Raw genomic sequence first — 19,620 nt, 5'->3', positions numbered from 1 at the left:
TCCAGCAAGCTCGAAACCCCAAAAGAGGCAGACTCCTCCACAGAATCGTTGTGGGTGGTGATACCGTGCCTCAGGAGGGACTTAATACTGGGAACGATCTATCGTCCCCCTGATCAAAATGCTCAGGGAGACCTTGAGATGAGATATGAAATTGAGGAAGCATCCAAACTAGGAAAGGTGGTAGTAATGGGTGACTTCAACTACCCGGACATAGACTGGCTGCATATGTGTTCCAGTCATGACAAAGAAGCAAAGTTTCTAGATATTCTGAATGACTATTCCCTAGATCAGTTGGTCATGGAACCGACCAGAGGGACGGCAACCCTGGACTTAATCCTCAGTGGGGACCGGGACCTGGTGCGAGATGTAAGTGTTGTTGAACCGATTGGGAGCAGTGACCACAGTGCTATTAAATTAAACATACATGTAACTGGCCAATTGCCAAGAAAATCCAACACGGTCACATTTGACTTCAAAAGAGGAAACTTCACAAAAATGAGGGGATTGGTAAAAAGAAAGCTGAAAAACAAAGTCCAGAGGGTCACATCACTCGAAAATGCTTGGAAGTTGTTTAAAAACACTATATTAGAAGCTCAACTGGAGTGCATACCGCAGATCAGAAAAGGTACCGCCAGGGCCAAGAAGATGCCAGCATGGTTAACGAGCAAAGTCAAGGAAGCTCTTAGAGGCAAAAAGTCTTCCTTCAGAAAATGGAAGTCTTGTCCGAATGAAGAAAATAAAAAAGAACACAAACTCTGGCAAAAGAAATGCAAGAAGACAATAAGGGATGCTAAAAAAGAATTTGAGGAGCACATTGCTAAGAACATAAAAACCAACAATAAAAAATTCTATAAATACATTCAAAGCAGGAGACCATCTAGGGAGACGATTGGACCCTTGGATGATAAGGGAGTCAAAGGTGTACTAAAGAACGATAAGGAGATTGCAGAGAAGCTAAATGAATTCTTTGCATCTGTCTTCACAGTGGAAGATATAGGGCAGATCCCTGAACCTGAACTAACATTTGCAGGAAGGGATTCTGAGCAACTGAGACAAATAGTGGTAACAAGAGAGGAAGTTCTAAGCTTAATGGACAATATAGAAACTGACAAATCACCGGGCCCGGATGGCATCCACCCGAGAGTTCTCAAAGAACTCAAAGGTGAAATTGCTGATCTGCTAACTAAAATATGTAACTTGTCCCTCGGGTCCTCCTCCGTGCCTGAGGACTGGAAAGTGGCAAATGTAACGCCAATCTTCAAAAAGGGATCCAGAGGGGATCCCGGAAATTACAGGCCAGTTAGCTTAACTTCTGTCCCTGGAAAACTGGTAGAAAGTATGATTAAAGCTAGATTAACTAAGCACATAGAAGAACAAGCCTTGCTGAAGCAGAGCCAGCATGGCTTCTGCAAGGGAAAGTCCTGTCTCAGTAACCTATTAGAATTCTTTGAGAGTGTCAACAAGCATATAGATAGAGGTGATCCAGTGGACATAGTGTACTTAGACTTTCAAAAAGCGTTTGACAAGGTACCTCACCAAAGGCTTCTGAGGAAGCTTAGCAGTCATGGGATAAGAGGAGAGGTCCTCTTGTGGATAAGGAATTGGTTAAGAAGCAGAAAGCAGAGAGTAGGAATAAACGGACAGTTCTCCCAATGGAGGGCTGTAGAAAGTGGAGTCCCTCAAGGATCGGTATTGGGACCTGTACTTTTCAACTTGTTCATTATTGACCTAGAATTAGGAGTGAGCAGTGAAGTGGCCAAGTTTGCTGACGACACTCAATTGTTCAGGGGTGTTAAAACAAAAAGGGATTGTGAAGAGCTCCAAAAAGACCTCTCCAAACTGAGTGAATGGGCAGAAAAATGGCAAATGCAATTCAATATAAACAAGTGTAAAATTATGCATATTGGAGCAAAAAATCTGAATTTCACATATACGCTCATGGGGTCTGAACTGGCGGTGACCGACCAGGAGAGAGACCTCAGGGTTGTAGTGGACAGCACGATGAAAATATCGACCCAGTGTGCGGCAGCTGTGAAAAAGGCAAATTCCATGCTAGCAATAATTAGGAAAGGTATTGAAAATAAAACAGCCGATATCATAATGCCGTTTTTATAAATCTATGGTGCGGCCCCATTTGGAATACTGTGTACAGTTCTGGTCGCCTCATCTCCAAAAGGATATTATAGAGTTGGAAAAGGTTCAGAAGAGGGCAACCAGAATGATCAAGGGGATGGAGCGACTCCCTTACGAGGAAAGGTTGCAGCATTTGGGGCTTTTTAGTTGAGAGAAAAGGCGGGGCAGAGGAGACATGATAGAAGTGTATAAAATTATGCATGGCATTGAGAAAGTGGATAGAGAAAAGTTCTTCTCCCTCTCTCATAATACTAGAACTCGTGGACATTCAAAGAAGCTGAATGTTGGAAGATTCAGGACAGACAAAAGGAAGTACTTCTTTACTCAGCGCAGAGTTAAACTATGGAATTTGCTCCCACAAGATGCAGTAATGGCCACCAGCTTGGATGGCTTTAAAAGAAGATTAGACAAATTCATGGAGGACAGGGCTATCAATGGCTACTAGCCATGATGGCTGTGCTCTGCCACCCTAGTCAGAGGCAGCATGCTTCTGAAAACCAGTTGCCGGAAGCCTCAGGAGGGGAGAGTGTTCTTGCACTCGGGTCCTGCTTGCGGGCTTCCCCCAGGCACCTGGTTGGCCACTGTGAGAACAGGATGCTGGACTAGATGGGCCACTGGCCTGATCCAGCAGGCTCTTCTTATGTTCTTATGAAGTAGGCCACGAACCACTTTAAAAAGCTCCCGTGGGCGTGAGAGAGATGACTGAATAGTGGCGGCGAAATTTTTTTTTTTTTGCTGCCCTCACCGCTCCTACATAGAGCTTAGTAGAAGCACGAACCAGCTCATAATTGCATTCGTCGGGAGTTCGTCTCCATCTCAAGCCGCCTCCTGTCTTGTTTCATCGCTCTCAGCTCCGGAGTATACCAAGGAGCTGTATGAGCTCTACATAGGAGAGGGCGCGCAGGAGCGATTGTGTCAACAGCCCGGGTCATCTCTGTATTCCACAGATCGACCACGGCTTCGACAGGAGCGACAGTCTTATCAGCCGGAAAAACCCCCAGAGCCTTTTGAAAACCTTCAGAATTCATTAGTCTCTGGGGGCGGACCAATTTAATAGGTCCCCCACCCTTGCAGAGGGAAAAAGCTACTGAAAGTCTAAACTTCAGCAAGCAATGATCTGTCCATGACAACGGGAGAGATGTAAAACTCCCCACATCCAGATCACTATCCCCATGTCCAGTAGCAAAGACCAGGTCAAGAGTATGCCCCGATGTATGTGTTGGGCCACTAACATATTGAGACAGCCCCATGGTTGTCATGGCGGCCATGAAGTCCTGAGCTGCCCCAGACAAAGTAGCCTCAGCATGAATGTTGAGATCTCCCAGTACTAATAGTCTGGGGGATCTCAACAGTATCTCCAAGACCACTTCCGTCAGCTCAGTTAGGGAAGCCATTGGGCAGCAAGGTGGGCGGTACACCAAAAGGATTCCCAGTCTGTCCCTCTGGCCCAGCACAAGGTGCAAACACTCCAGACCAGTGATTGCATGGACATGGTGCTTGGTGAGTGAGATGGAACTCTTATAGACCACAGCGACCCCCCCTCCCCGACCCTCAGATCTACCATGATGCTGAACCAGATACCCCGGTGGGCAGAGCTGGGACAGACTAACTCCTCCCTGTTCGCCCACCCAGGTCTCGGTTATACATGCCAGATCGGCCACCTCATCCACAATCAAATCATGGACAAGGGAGGTTTTATTATGTACCGATCTGGCATTAAAAAGCAGCAACTGGAGATCTGAGAGTTGGCTGATAGGACAACCAACAACCCTGCGGGTATGAGAAGGACCAGAACGCGGCACAGCCACTACATGTCTGGGCTGCGTTCTCCTTACCTGGCACGTCCCTCTCATATCACCATACCTCCCTCTACCCGTCACTACGGCAATTGGGGCCCCCTCAGGTCTCCCCTCTTGATGATAAAATCTCTTCCAGAGGCACATGATAAACTATAAATACAAAAAACTCATATACATAAAAATACACATTCACTCACAACATACACTCATATAACACCCATTCATCCACTTCAAACCCACACAGAAGACACAGTCTCGTATTCTGTGCGCCCAAACGCCAGCTCTAAGACCGTTCTTCTTCCCACGTAAAACGCCACCTGGGGCCTGGTCCTGCAAGGTGCCCAAGTGCAGAGCAGGAGCCCAAGAAGGAGAGAGCAGAGATGTTAGCCAAGCAGGAGCAGCAGCAGCAAAGCAGGCAGATGGCTCTCCCTCCCTGGGCGGTGATGGTCCTCTTCCCTTGCAGGCACTGGATCTCCCAAGCCCCCTCAGCCAGCCGGCTTATATATCCCCTCCAGAGAAGGGACAGGTGGAACAGTATCAGGCACAGCTGGCTGAGTACCTGGAGCCTGGTCCTGCAAGGTGCCCAAGTGCAGAGCAGGAGCCCAAGAAGGAGAGAGCAGAGATGTTGGCCAAGCAGGCAGATGGCTCTCCCTCCCTGGGCGGTGATGGTCCTCTTCCCTTGCAGGCACTGGATCTCCCGACTCAGGCCATTTAGTACCATCTAGCTCAGTACTGATGACCTAAACTAGTATTGGCTGTCTAGGATTCCAGGCAATAGTCTTTTCCAGATATTGAATTTTGGACCTTTGCATGCAAAACGTGTGCCCTACCACTGAGCTACAACCCTTCCCCTGTTTAAAAAAGTATCTTTTAAAATTGTTTTTTTCCAATTCAGTAATGAATGTACATCATACCTAGGGCATTTCCACACCATTCATTTAAAGCACATTCAACACACATTTGAAGCACATTAATCACACCATAGAATCATGGGAACAGTAGTTTGTTAAGGATGATGCAAACTGTAACTGTGAGGGGGAAACTACACTTCCCAGGATACTTTAGGGGAAGTCATTCACTTTAAATGCAAGCTAGATGTGCTTTAAATGTACTGTGTGGATCTACTTCATAAACTTTGCCTGCATGTAAATAATTTTAATTATTATTTTTTAAATGGAAATGATATATAAAGTTTACTGGGTGACTATGTGCTACTCTCCATCTCTCAGCCTATCTGCCACTCAGGATGAAAACAGAGACGAACCATGACCACCCCAAGAAAGAAGGGGACACTTAAAATGTAGAGGAAATAATAATGTACAACCATAGTGTGAAATCAGATATTTATTGGGACATAGTATGAAGAAATATTTATATAAGCATGACTGTCAAAGATGTTTATTATTTACACAACCTATTTATAGTGCAATCCTATATTTGTTTACTCAGAAGCAAGTTCTCAATGGGGCTTACTTAAACAGGGAAGCATGCACAGGGTTGCAATCTCAAGTGATAAGGAACTTGAAGCCACTTTAAGCTGTTTTGCAACTGTTTATATTTGTTTTTATGGTTATTGGATTTTAAAGGGATTTATTTCTCATTGTGAGCTGCCTTGGTTTCCAGTCGGCAATCTTACCTCACAGGTTTGTTGGAAAGACTCCATATATACACACACTGGAGATGTAAAAATACATACACCCCATATAATAGTATATTGTCAAAACCAGTTCGTCATTGCAGAACAGGTTTTTTAAAAAATAAAACCAGTATTAGTTTCTTACATAATAAAAGCAGCGATACCTATGCAAGTCCTGCCTAAATGCTTTAAAATATAGGATTGGAGGGGAAGAGAAAGACTTACAACCCAAACACAATTCTTTGCTATGTTCACTCAAAAGTCACATTAATTTACAGCACAATCCTAACCATGTCTTCTTAAAAGTAAGTCCTACTGAATTCAATGGGGTTTACTCCAGGTATGTGGGATTAGCACTGCAGCATTCTTCTCAGAAAAGCAAGTATTGGATTAAAGTTTCATAATGGGAAGGTTTTCAAAACACTGCTCTCTTCAACAGCCCAGGAAAATTTAAACTTGTTTGACTCCTGCACACAAGAGAGAAAAAGACTGAAAGCTATATACTTACTTAATTTATGAGATTTTCAGATAAGCAGGAAAAAACAAGAGTTTTCTGGCCTTGCCATGGGATCTCCAGTAGCCTGGAGGTCAACAAATCACAACCCTGACTTCACTTATTGGCTACAAACCTGAAAGAATGGGGTTAGAGCAGCCAGCTACGAGCTCATTTAACAGAAGTTGTGGGGGGATGGCTGATGATTTGGTGTATATCACGTGAACCCGACCACCTAGAAACAATTTTTTTTAAAAAAAATGAAAACTGAGAATCCGGAGATTAAGGTGACTCACCCGGAGAGGACCCTAAAAATTCAGCGTCTCCAAGCGAAAACCTGAGACCTGGCAACCCTAAAACAGACATATAAACAGGAAAAGTAAATGCTTCTAGTCAAAGTCATCTCGCTAGAACAAGAAGACAATCCTAAATGAGCTGCAATACGATGCTACAGTAAATTATTCATAGCTAACAGCTATCTTATAGTCATAATTTAGTATCTCATGGGTGATTAGGCTCAACAAGACGCTACATTTCTAAAGTCACTAGTCAATTCACACAGCAAAAACGAGAGAGAGACCAACACACAATACCATCATGCATATTTGAATCAATTAAATAATAACAATCAAAAGGTAAAACATAAAAGACTCTCTTCAGTTAGCAATTAGGGCTGTAATCCAATACACACTTACCTGGGAATAAGTTCCATTGAACCCAATGGAGCTTATTTCTCAGTCAACATGTATTGGATTGCAGCCTAACTGTTGAAAATCCTTTCCATCGCATTTAGGCCTCTGCAGTATATTTAACCTACCCATTTACAAGAATTGCCCCAGCTTATCAACCGAGACAAACTACTTCCTCATATCACAGTGTAGAGCATTGCAATTTAGATGACAGCAGCATCCCTCTGAATTTAGTGGATTTCCCCCCAAAACATGCAGTGATGCACAGTTCTTTCAAATCAAACTTTATCACATAGTCAAAGCAAAATGAACACAAAACAAAACCTCACAATAAAATTTGAACTATTGCATATAGATATCATTTTGATTGCCCTCCTACGTGACAGTGCAATTGTATCTTACTAATTCTTAGAGGCAGAAAGTATAGGCATTGCTATAGCTCCAGAAATTAAAATATGAAGACGGATTAATCACTAAAAGTTCATATGAAAAACTTTGTTCAGCATTTATTTTTATTACATCTCCAGCCAAATGTCATTATATTTTCACTAGCAAACTTAACATCTGGATGTTCAAATTAAAACATTTAGAAGATCTTGTTCCAGTTTGAAGATTTAGAAATGTGAAAACTCACATTTCAGTCTGAAAATAGTTAATGTTGACACAAAACATGTTTCTCACCAATGTAATATCAGTAGTTGTCCAGTTTTACATCACAACAGTTAACCTAAGATTGATCTAAACTACCGTTTAATGAAACACATTACAGTTTCGTTAATAAATGGTTATTGCAGGCAACACATTATCTGGAACACAGGTATAATGAAAAGAGCAGAAACAAACTCCCTGACATCCAGGGACATATTCCATATCCCAAAGCATTCCGTTTCAGCAAATACAAGGATTTTCCTTTTCACAAGTTCAATTCAATGGAAGAGACAGCTCCACACATTAAAAAAGAGTATACGTAGAAGTAAATGTAAAAACCTAAGCAAGTAGGAACCGTCTGCACAATCAAAGCTTCCACTGAGCTCTGGGCTGGACTCAAAGTATTTTACTTAAAACAATGGAAGCAGAAGTAGTTGTGGATTTTGGTTAAATATATAAATTACAAATATGTGTCCCTGGTGTAAACATTGTTGGAATTAGTATTTTACCGAGCTGTAGAGGCGAGAAGTCCAGCACAACCACCAAACCTAAGTCAATGGCAATAAGTAATCCAAAATTAATTGGAAGTGATAAGGTAAGAGGGAGATGTGTTTATTATAATAGTTACATAAATATAAATAATTGATATCTTGCCCTACCTTACTTGCTTAGTAACTGCAACAGCGACTTATCTTGCCAACAGAGAAGTCTTTGAAAGTACTCTGAATAATTAAAAATAAACTTAGGGTGCAATCCAGTTCATATTTCCATCCAGTTGTGGAGAGTTGGATGCAGCAGTCCCCTGGATGAACTGGCAGGCTCCCAGCACCGCCAGGCTCTGCCAGCAGAAGTTCCCCACTGTGGTGCCACCAAGACCCTCCTGGCACCACTGGGGGTCTCTCAGGGACAACAAGCCCAGTGGACGGAGAGCCAGCAGAAGCCCCCAAAATGGGGCGTTCTGGGGGCGTGGTGATGGAGCAGCCATGAGGGGGACTTACACAGCATCCAAGTCTTCCTTGAAGTACTCCCCCAGGTCCTGATCCCAATGAGAATTCTTCCAGCTAACAGGCCGGCACAGTAAATTACAATGTTGGCCTATGGTGACTGCTTACTCCCCAGTAGGCCTGTTTGTGGGAGCTGGCTCTTCCCATCCAGCTCCCAAGCGCAGATCCCAATGGAGCTGACATTCAGCTGGACCAACAGCTCCCAAATGCAGAGTGGATGCTGTGAAGCTTTCTGCCAGCACCTCCACCGCTGCTGCCACCCCTCTCCCACTAGTTCCCCATGTTTTGGATTGCACTACAATCCTGCACACATATCTGGAAGCCTCACAGAACAAAATGTGACGGACCTTTGAATAAACATTCATAAGATTGGAATACAGCTAAAAAAAAAACCCAAGCAAAAACCCAAGCAATTTCATCATCATCATCATCATCTACATCACCATCCTTGAACTCCACATTAGAACTATGTATCAGGTTCCCCTCTCACACTTTTTAGTTTGATCCGTGGCAAAGTTTAAAGTGGCAAAGGTGAACAACTTCCAGCAATCACCATCTATATCTGTGCAATAATTGCTACGAACAGTTGATATTCTGATAGTACTGGTGCAGGTAATTCAGCTACTAAACATTAGCATTTTACTTCCTTCAAACAGTAATTTTACCATATTTTTTCATAACTGTCCTTTAAAAAGCTTTTTTTCCCCAACAATGCCTGTAGAGATTTTTCATTGCCTTTGAAATACTCAGTTTCCCCCACAAATTTCTACCAGTTGTTCTCACCTGGCATATCTTAGAGGCTCACTCAGAGTTTGATCATTCTCTCTCATAGTTTTTGTTTAATATATCCTACCAAGCAAGAAGTATAATCTCCTCTCTCCACTTGGTTTCCAATATCAACCTGTCTTTTACATTCTAGAGCACTGGTTCCCAAACTTTTTTTTCTCACGGACCACTTAAAAATTGCTAAGAGTCTTGGTGGACCACTTAATGATTTTTCTACTTGTTGTAGCATCCCCCCTGACATTGGGCCTATCAGGACTTTCTTGTAAAGATGGAATGACCTATCTTAGCTGGTTATCTGTTCCCAAGTATAAAAAGGTAAAGGTGTCCCCGCACTTGTAGTGCAAGTCGTTTCTGACTCTTAGGGTGCCGTCTTGCGACGTTTACTAGGCAGACCGTATATATGGGGTGGGATTGCCAGTTCCTTCCCCGGCCTTTCTTTACCCCCCCAGCATATGTTGGGTACTCATTTTACCAACCACGGATGGATGGAAGGCTGAGTGGACCTCCACCCCTTTTACCGGAGATTCGACTTCCTCCTTCTGTTGGAATCGGACTCCAGCCGTGAGCAGAGCTTTCGGCTGCGTTACCGCTGCTTACCACTCTGCACCAGAGGATCTTTTGTTCCCAAGTATAGGAGGGCATTTTCATTGGCCCGATTTAATGCCCTACCATCTAAACTCTTGGAGGGCAGATACAATAAAATCCCAAGCAACAATAGACGCTGTCCCTGCGATAACGTCGAAGTGGAGTCTACCTTACATGTTTTGTTCAACTGTAGATACTATGCAGGACCCAGAAAAGATCTAATATACCCAATTATGCAGTCCTTCCCTGGCCGCCCCCTTGAGTCTCTTCTGATCGTTCTACTTGAGGGTTCTGACAAGGCAATTACCGTGCAGGTGGCAACATTTCTGAACCTGGCCATTTTAATCAGACCCTGTAAGATTGTAAATGGCAACTAACTCAACTGGATTGTTTTTTTGTCTGCTTTAGTTTCTGATTTCAAGCATTTTTATCTTTTTATCTTTAATATTTAATACCATATTTTTGTATTTGTGGTCAGTCGACTGTAAATAAAGATTGTTGTTGTACTTGTTGTAGCAATTGTAATTCCATCAAATTCAAATTGTAATATAATAAAAATGCAATACAAGAAATAAAAGAAGTGATGAAAATATAATTAAAAATCAATATGAATACTCAGCATGGCGGATATGCAATCTCCCGTCTTCAACCACAAATCCACAGCCATGCTGCAGTTGACCTGAATGCAGCTTGCGTACCACTAGTGATCCACGGACCACAGTTTCGGAACCTGTTCTGGGGCATATGTGCTACACGGCAGGTCTCCACTCATACAAACAAATATATATTTCAGTTGAATAAATTCTTAATGTGCTTTAACCTCTCATTGAAAGATACGATAAAGTGAGGAAAGGGTTTGAGTAAGAATACAAACAACTGCTCCTTTTGGGAGGAATATATCACTCCCCTACTCCTGAAACAGTTTGCTCATGTGAATGATACCAGTGTGGGGTCTATTCCCAGAGTACATCCTCAAACCATGGAGAGAACAGCAACAGTAGAAGGTGAAATAGAGAACAATCCTGCAAGTTCCTCATACTTCTTCATTTACACCGTGCATAAAGAGTATGTGAACAGCATACAAGTTAAGACACAGCCTCCTAAATTTTGCCCATGCAATTATTCATTTCTGTTTGTCTTTTTGCACATGGGTACAGCCACGTTGTCCTGAATTCAGTCTGGTATGGTTATATGTCAAAGGGGTAAACCAGAAGCTGAAGCAAACTAAACAAAAAAACAGTCAACAGCTTTTGGCAGGGTAGGAAGGTCTTCTGATCTCTCATTCAATCTTAAGAATGATTATGTAAACAACAGCAGGGTTGTTAACTCTGTTGGGCACATTCACATTTAGCAACAGCCAGTCAATTAAAGTTGATAAAGGGGCTGGAATATGGAAGGCGAGGCTGGAATATGTCCTTCACCAAGATGGGGGATTGTGAAATAGCAACCTCTGAATAAACAAGCCTTGCATTGATCCACAACATTCAGCTTTTCCAACTCAGCCAAACAGAATTACTAATGCTGTGTAATCCTATGCAGGCTTACCTGGCAGTAATAAACTCCAATGAGTATAATGGGGTTTACTTCCAATTAAACATGCACAGGATTGTGCTTAGAGAAAACCTAGCATCCAGATTAAGGTGCAGGTAATGGGCCATGACTTGCTGTCTCCATTACCCTATCCATATGATTAACAATTATGCCCAGGTGAGTATTTAGGTTAAAAGAGGGAGGTGCATGAAACTGACTCAGTATTGTCCGGTGTGGAATACTGAGACAGATGTACATACTTTACAGAACTAGTGGATCTTTCCAGCTAGGAGGAAGAGGAGCTGCTATACATAAGAGTAATGGCAATGAAAAGAGGAGCGACTGCATCACAAGTGAATAGAGAACAGTCAACTAATTCTAGTCAAGAGTGCACAAACGCATATTAATACCAAAAAAAGAGACATACAGTCTAATGTTATATTGTTTCAAAAGGCAAAACCCTCAAACAAATGGGAAAGTAATAGGCTAAAACTGTCTTGGAGGAATTAAAACAAATACTCAGTAGTCAGCACTTTCCATTGCATTTTGTTCTGTTTTTGCAAGTCTCATGACCTGAAGGGCACTCAAAAGTGCAGGAAGTCTAAAAAACCACAATAAATCGTCTTAAGTCTTTAAAAAGTGAAAGAAAGGGATTCATTTCAATTCAGAAAGGGGTGGTTACGGTTAGGCTTTGCACACTGCAATATACCAATTATAATGTACCCTGACAGAGACTGGGTATATACGTGTTCTAGTCATGACAAAGGGGTAAAATTTCCAGATACCCTAAATGACTGTACCCTAGAACAGTTGGTCATGGAACCGACCCTGGACTTAATCTTAAGTGGCACCCGGGGCCTGATATGAGATGTAAATATTGTCAAACTGATTGGGAGCAGTGACTATATACTGCTTTAAATTAAACATTTTTAATTTCAATTCATTTTATTTTATGAAAGGAGTTATTTGGGTTTGGCAAGTACCATGTGTACCTAACCTGTTTGTAAAGGTAAAGGTGTTCCCGCACTTGTCGTGCGAGTTGTTTCCGACTCTTAGGAAGTCTTGCGACGTTTACTAGGCAGACCGTATATATGGGGTGGGAGCCAGTTCCTTCCCCGGCCTTCCTTTACCCCCCAGCGTATGCCGGGTACTCATTTTACTGACCACAGATGGATGGAAGGCTGAGTGGACCTCGACCCCTTTTACCGGAGATTCGACTTCCTCCTTCCGTTGGAATTGAACTCTGGCCATGAGCAGAGCTTCGGCTGCGTTACCGCCGCTTACCACTCTGCGCCACGGAGGACGCAGAGTAGTAATCCCTTATTCCACTCCGGTGAAAATAATACATCACAGGAAAAAAAGTGTTAAATTTACATGTAACCATTTACTATCCAAGTATAAGAGGTGCTCATCTACATACGGCGCCTTGCAAAAGTAATCAGACCCCTGACCAATGCTCTCATATTACTGAATTACAAATGGTACATTGTAATTTCATTCTGTATGATATTTTATTTTGAAACACTGAAACTCAAAATCAATTCTTGTAAGGTGACCTTGGTTTTATGTTGGGAAATGTTTGTAAGAAACAAAAAAATGAAACATGTTGCTTGCATAAGTATTCAACCCCCACACATTAATATTTGGTAGAACCACCTTTCACTGCAATAACAGGTTGAAGTCTTTTGGGGTAGGGATGTACCAGTTTTGCACACAGTGTCGGAGGGATTTTGGCCCATTCTTCTTGGCAGATTCACTCCAGGTCGTTCAGGTTGGTTGGACGTCACTTGTGGACCATAATTTTCAAAGAGCAGCACAGATTCTCAATGGGACTGAGATCAGGACTTTGACTGGGCCACTGTAGGACATTCACCTTTTTGTTTTTGAGCCACTCCAATGTTGCTTTGGCCTTTTGCTTGGGATCATTGTCCTGCTGAAAAGTGAATTTCCTCCCAAGCTTCAGTTTTTGAGTGGACTGAAGGAGTATTTCCCTGTATTTTGCTCCATCCATTCGTCCTTCAACTTTAACAAGATGCCCAGTCCCTGCTGATGACAACCATCTGCACAGCATGATGCTGCCACTACCATACGTCACTGTAGGGATGGTGTGTCTTGAGGCATGGGAAGTGTTAGGTTTGGTCAAAAAATTCTATCTTATTTATTTATTGAATTTATTAGTCGCCCATCTGGCTGGTTATCCAGCCACTCTGGGCGACGTACAACATAAAAACATACAATTTACATTAAAGCATTAAAATCTCATCCAATGATAATAAAACCTAAAACCTTGGTCTCATCTGACCGCAAAATCTTTTCCCACATCGCAGCTGGGGCACTCGCATGCATTTTGGCAAACTCCAGACATGCTTTCAGATGGTACTGTTTGAATAACGGCATCTTTCTTGCCACCCTCCCATAAAGGCCAGTGTTATGCAGAGCTCTTGATATGGTTGACTCAGAGCTTGGAAAAGTTACTCTTTTAAACTACAACTCCCATCAGCCCCAGCCAGCATGGCCACCGGATTGGGCTGATGGGAGTTGTAGTTCAAAAAAGTAACTTTTCTAAGCTCCGGGTTGACCTGTGCACTATTACTCCACTCCCAGCCACTGAACTCTGTAGCTCCTTCAAAGTGATTGTTGGCCTCTCTGTGGCTTCTCTCACAAGTCTCCTCCTTGTTCGAGCGCTCTGAGGGACAGCCTTTTCTTGGCAGTGCATTGGTGGTGTGATGCAGTTTCTACTTCCTGATTATTGATCCAACTGTACTTACTGGGATATTCAAACACCTGGATATTATTTTGTACTCTTTTCCTAATCTATGCATTTGTATGTCATTATCTCTCACTTATATAAAACGCTCTTTGGTCTTCATTTTCCTTCAGATCCACAGTCTGACCAATGATCCTTCAACAGTGTGATTTTCATCCTGACAATGTGACAGCAACTTTAATGGTTCACAGGTGGAGGCCAATGGCAAGGTAATTTTTTCCTCGATAGGGCAATTTCTTTCATCTGTGTAAACTGGGAGCATCCACAGCACAGGGGTTGAATACTTATTCAAGCAACATGTTGCATTTTTTTTTATGTTTCTTACAAACATTTCCCAACATAAAACCAAGGTCACCTTAACAAGAATTGATTTTGAGTTTCAGTGTTTCAAAATAAAATATCATACAGAATGAAATTACAATGTACCATTTGTAATTCAGTAATGCGACAGCTTTGGTCAGGGGTCTGATTACTTTTGCAAGGCACTGTATATATATTCCTTGATGTCAAGAACAGACCAAAATCATATTGCATGGCCATTTAACTTTATATTCGTATTTATTTATTATTACATTTATATCCCACATTTCCTCCGGGAACCTCAAAGTGGCATACAAGCATGGTTTTCCTCCTCCCAATTTTATCATCACAACAACACTGTGAAGTAGGTTAGGCTAAGAGAAAGTGACTGGTCCAAGGTCACCCAGGGAGCTTCCTGGCCAAGTAGAATTTGAACCCTGGTCTAGCAGGTCCCAGTCAACACTCTAACCACTACACCACACTAGAAAAAGTGAACTTCTAATAGCAATGTTAGCAGTCTATATTAACACCAAGAAGATGCACATTGCACTCATGATAAAAGTATAACAATATTAAACCAACATACCTTAATGACAAAAGTCTAAGAATGTCCGAGTAAGGAGACCTCATATCTCTTCCAGTCCCGTTAGTTTTTTTAAACAAAAACACCACTGCAATACACACGACTGTTTTCAAGTCCTAAATAAAAGATAACAGCATTGAACACATTTAACAAAAACAAAATAAACATTCAAATGTGTGATAAACCCACTGATTTCAAATTTAAAATGTTAATTAAAACAGCAGCTGAACAAAGAGAACTCTTTTATAAATATGAACATGGGCTCAACTCAGAACTTTGCATTTTGAGAAGATGGTCACCCCAGTGTATGTATATGCCTGAAATGCACCGTACATACATATATATTGCATTAAGACATACCACTTCCTCAGATATCATTTAGAGTTCTGTTGTTAACACATGAATCCATGACACATTCTTGTTCTAAATGCCATACTGGAATAATCTAATATTAAAAAACTTAACAAAGTAGATAGCCATCAAGTGTGGTTAATATGCTAAGCACATAGTAGCATGCAAGGTCAGATGCAGGCATCTGTAAAGGCAAAGTATAACTAATCCTTCAAAATACATCACATACTGAAATCACTCCTTAAATGTTGGCTACTGTGTCTGCTTAGCCACTGTGAGAACAGGATGCTGAACTAGATGGTCCACTGGCCTGATCCAGCAGACTCTTATGTTCTTACATGTTTCTTTTCCTATTTGTCTTTTTCAGAGTTCAGAAGTAATGGACCAAAAGCATTCAGGGTTGAAACAACCCTGGTGGTCAATCACTTTTACTTCAGAACAATCTTCTAATTGATGTTGCCATAAGCTTTTTTTGGCTAATTTCTCATCTTGTAGCTGAAATATGGGCACCTTGTCATAACTTGAACCTAAAGATTAAAAGAATCATGCATGGATGTGACTTTATCTTGAATATAAACTAGGATCTGTTCCAGATCATACAAGTTTTATCTCCAAGATTATCACAAATCTTCCAGCTTCAACATTACATTTTCACAACTGAAAACAAGTACACTCTCCCATTATCACCGATACCTCTACAAAGGAAGTCCTTTAGAAATAAAATTTTGGTGACACTACCGGGCAGCTAGAGAAAGTTCTATGCACAGTAGTACTATAATACACGGATATCCTAACCAATTGACTATTTGCCACTGGTCAAAAGAATGTTAAAAAGTCCTGATGCCACAAAAGGAATTTTGAAAAGCTAGGGGAAAAGTTAATTAGCTTACCAATGCCAGGATGTTTGTGTTATCATCAACACTTTGTGAATGATCACTGTAATTATATTTGCATATATTTACACGTTAATGTAATTATCACAGTCTGTATTCTTTGCATTTCAGTTCCCTTTGATTTCATTGTTCAAGTTTTTCTCTCTGTACCCATGTGTAACATACCTGCCAACTTAGCATAACGCTTCGTGCATCAGATGAGGTAAGACTCTAATCCACAAAAGCTTATTCCATAATAAACTTGTTAAGTCTTTAAATTGTCACAAGATTCTTGGTTGCTTTTGCTGCAACAGACTTATCACGATGTAATTACATTTATATCCCACCTTTCCTCCAAGTAGCTCAAGGTTGTGTACAAAAATGGTTCTCCCCCTCCCTATTTTATTCCAACAGCCCAGTAAGGTAGGTTAGGTTGAGAGACAATGACCCAGAGAGCTTCATGATCAAATGGGGATTTGAACCCTGGTCTCCCAAGTTCTTGTCCAGCACTCTGACCATGATATCACACTGGCTAGCCTTGTGAAAATGCCTTAAATAAGTTCCTTTAAACCAGGGAGGTGCATGGTGAATCTCTGACACTCCAAATGTTGTTTGGATTACAACTTCCACCATTCTTGACCATGGCCATGCCAGCTAGGGTTGATGGGAGTTTGAGTCCACCATCTGGAAGATCACATCCCTTATTTAACCTAACTCTCATCACCTTTGAGCATCTTGCCATTCTCACAACCAGTCACCAAAATATTTTATTTTGAAAGGCAGCTAACGAATAACATAACATCTTTTGGAACACCTCTCCTGATATGAACCTACCTTGACCCTCAGATCTTCTAGGTCCCCCTCTGAGATAGGCTTGGAGGGTGGTGACAAGGGAGAGGGCCTTTTCAGTTGTGGCTCCCCATCTGTGGAACACACTCCGCCGTGAGGCTGGCCTGATGCCTTCGTTGACATCTTTTCAACACCAGGAAAAGATGTACCTTTTTTCCCCAGGCATGGGGGCGTCATTGTTTTATGGTTTTGGTATTAGAGATAACATTACTGTAAGTCGCTTGGACATCTTCGGGTATCAAGCAACTGATAAATCTAAATAATAATAAATTAAATAACATACATGTTGTTTTAATGTTTTTAAAGATGTTTTGTTTTAATATATTTTAAAGTCTGTTTTTAAGATGTTTACAGTGTTTTTAGTGTTTTTGTTTGCCGTCCTGGGCTCCTACTCGAAGGAAGGGTGGGATATGAATTTAATAAATAAATAAAATAACAGACAATTTTTCAAGATCATTTAAACACCATTAGGGTAGTAATGATCTTGAAACATCCATCCCAAGCCAGTGGGAATCTTGGTTTGGCAGAGCTATGCAAGTTAAGTGGGTAGAATATGGAGCACTACCAGTTCTGGAGATCTCACCACCGTATTTTAAATCAGATATTTTCCTATTCTAAAACAAGATGCCATGTGCTAAATGGATGCAGTTATGCCACAAATTGAAAAGCATCTGTTTGTTTGTTTTAAAACTAGACAGGGCACATTGATACCTAAGGTGGGTGCTCCTACCCAGTCTATAGCCCTGTCTAGTGGGTGGCTACCTTTCCCCCCCCATGTATACTACCGACCTTTCCACTAAAGAGAGGATTATGCTATCATTTTGTCTAGAATTACAGTTCATCAAGAGGGTCAATGCTATCACTTGTTTGTTTGTTTATCATACTAGGTTTGTTGGTTTGTTAATCATACTAGACTTTTTTTGTGTATGGCCACTGTTAACAACGTAATCATCAGTGTCTGTACTTTCTGCATTCCATTTCCTTCTGACTTCACTGTTTGCAATCCCACCACCCTCCGATGCGTAATTCAGGATAACACTTTTTTTAAAGCTTTTTTTTTAAGGATGTTTTTAAAGATGTTTTGTTTTAATATGCTTTTAAGGATGTTTTATTGCAATATATTTTAAAGTCTGTTTTTATTATGTTTTAGAGTGTTTTTAGTGCTTTCGTTTGCCGCTCTGGGCTCTTACTAGTAGGAAGAGCGGGATAGAAATCAAATAAATAAATAACTAATCTGATGAACTGGACTGGTGAGCTTATGCCATAATAAGTTTGTTACTCTCTAAGGCACCGCAAGAGTCTTTGCTGTGCTTGTTCTGTGCTCGGGGTGAAGGAGTATAGCCATATCCTGCTCTAGAAGAACCAGAAATATATGGGACCTACTTGTCCTCTGTGGGATTGACAGGAGGCAGGCTTCCGTCGAAATAAAAGGTAGGGGAGATAAAATGGATGCTGGTAAATAATACTGTAAAGTGATGGTGGAAGGAACTTGTGCAAAAAGATCTATCGTCGGTTTATCCACATGGGGAGAGGTCTACTCCGTGTGGCACTAAAGGAGAGGGCGATATTCTCCGGAAAGGGAAAGAGCTATGGAGTCGGCTCCTTTCAGATAGGGGATAAAGGCAACCTAACTCCATAATAAGGATACTTGTAAATACAATCAGGTGCAGGCGGATGGGAAGGGAAGAAAGTATCTCCTGCAAGCCGTACTAAAGAAGATGTCCGTGCAACGCCAGCCTTTGACGCGGAGGAGAGAAAGGGCTACAAAGCCTCAGGTAGGCTGGGCTGTCCTCACCGGCAGGAGCAGGAGAAGACGCAGCGGAGCGCGCGCTTGCTCTCCCGCATCCAGATGTGAGTAAGGACGTCTTTGCTCCTCTCCTGCCACGCTTGGCCTGGCGGGGCTGACGAGGTCGCCTCCCTTCCCCCTCATACCTGCAGCAGCAGCAGCAGCTGGGCCAGTGGAAAACTCCAAGGCGGCGCCGCGGCCTAGCGCCTTCTTCCCCGCCTCCAAAGCGACACGTCGCTACCATGGATGAGTCTTTCTGCCGGCTCGGCCCAGGGCAAGCGCTTCGGTCGGCAGCCGCGGAGCGGCCAGTAAACCGGCCACAGCAAGCGCCGCCTATCCCCGCAGCCCGGACTAGGAAGAGGAGGAGCTGCGGCGCTTGCAGCTGCAGACGAGAAGCGCAGCAGCCGCCTCTCCCCTCCCCTTCTCAGTGGAAGGGGTTCAACAACAACAGCGATCCCGGGGTTTTGGATCGCCTGGCAAAGACCTGCTGTTGCTGACCCAATATCATGGTCTCCAGAAACAACCGCCCAGTGCTGGTGCCAGGCTGTTTTGCGCCCTAGGCAAAGCTAGCTACACACACACACACACACACACACACCCAATTGCTAACGTCGATTTTCAAACACAGACGTAGACAAAATGAAAAGCACAAAACTTGATGCTGCTAAATTTATTTTAGTTGCATTTTTTTCCAAGGGTTAAAAAAACTAATCTGTATAAAACTGTGCCCCTCAAAGGTCAGTATTACGCCCCTTTGAGGTCTGCACCCTAGGCAGCTGCCGAGTTGGCCTAATGATAGCGCCGGCCCT

The 19,620-nt window shown here is 42.3% G+C and overlaps 1 protein-coding gene across 4 annotated transcripts in view; it reads right to left on the bottom strand.

Annotated features, from left to right (window-relative positions):
* Positions 1–19,243, bottom strand: part of VPS54 (VPS54 subunit of GARP complex) — a 99,886-nt gene extending 80,643 nt beyond the window's left edge. The window contains exons 1-3 of one of the 4 annotated variants that reach the window (XM_061622261.1): positions 18,958–19,242; positions 14,957–15,069; positions 6,358–6,414 (exon numbers count right to left, since the gene is read on the bottom strand). The gene's annotated coding sequence lies outside the window, so the exon portion shown is untranslated. Of the gene's footprint in view, positions 1–6,357; positions 6,415–14,956; positions 15,070–17,010; positions 17,109–18,957 lie in introns of those variants that run through there. The other 3 variants (XM_061622263.1, XM_061622260.1, XM_061622262.1) reach the window with 3 other exon arrangements.
* Between the last annotated feature and the right edge of the window lie 377 nt (positions 19,244–19,620).

Source organism: Rhineura floridana, chromosome 4 (assembly GCF_030035675.1).
Source record: "Rhineura floridana isolate rRhiFlo1 chromosome 4, rRhiFlo1.hap2, whole genome shotgun sequence".
NCBI lineage: Eukaryota > Metazoa > Chordata > Lepidosauria > Squamata > Rhineuridae > Rhineura > Rhineura floridana.
Note: the sequence above shows the minus strand (reverse complement) of the source record. Positions and strands in the feature narration are given on the sequence as shown.